The sequence below is a fragment of the Buceros rhinoceros genome, unplaced genomic scaffold (assembly GCF_000710305.1).
Source record: "Buceros rhinoceros silvestris isolate BGI_N320 unplaced genomic scaffold, ASM71030v1 scaffold11492, whole genome shotgun sequence".
Taxonomy (NCBI): Eukaryota; Metazoa; Chordata; class Aves; order Bucerotiformes; family Bucerotidae; genus Buceros; species Buceros rhinoceros.
This window is the reverse complement of record NW_010397210.1, coordinates 19,966-20,442: the sequence shown is the minus strand read 5'-3', so window position 1 is coordinate 20,442 and position 477 is coordinate 19,966. Positions and strand designations below refer to the sequence as shown.

Here is a 477-nt window from a genome sequence, read left to right as displayed (position 1 = left end):
GGCTCTGGACCAGCCGTTGGCACAGTCAGGCGTGGTGAAGCTGTAGCTTCACACAGAGCAAAGACACCTTCCGGTAACTGCCACCATCCACAGGAAACTGAGACTGCAGAGACAGAAGTGCTCTATTTGGGGTGAGCAACAGCCTGGAAGGGTTTCCTTCTCTGCCCTAAAGATCTGTGTTGGTTTGTGACCAGACCATCGAGCTGTCTGACAGACTAAGTCCTTGAAATGGGGAGTCAAGAGGCCTCTATCCACTCAGAGAGGCAGCAAGAAGCCAGCCCCTGTTCTGCAGACAAGAACTTCCCCCATTTTCAGTTGAGATGATGGCTCCCAAGCACCCACAGAGACAACATTTTCCCTGAATATTTCCAGCTCCCTCTAAGGGTTTGCTCTCAAGCGGGGTTTTAAACTGTGGTCCCCTCACCAGAGGTTTCCTGCCAGCATCAGAGGAGGTGGCTCCTCAGTTTGCCAGCTCCT

At 52.8% G+C, this 477-nt stretch overlaps 1 protein-coding gene across 1 annotated transcript in view; it reads right to left on the bottom strand.

Annotated features, from left to right (window-relative positions):
- The window catches only part of STEAP3 (STEAP family member 3, metalloreductase), a 10,034-nt gene that overhangs the window by 866 nt on the left and 8,691 nt on the right, over window positions 1-477 (bottom strand). The window lies entirely within an intron of this gene.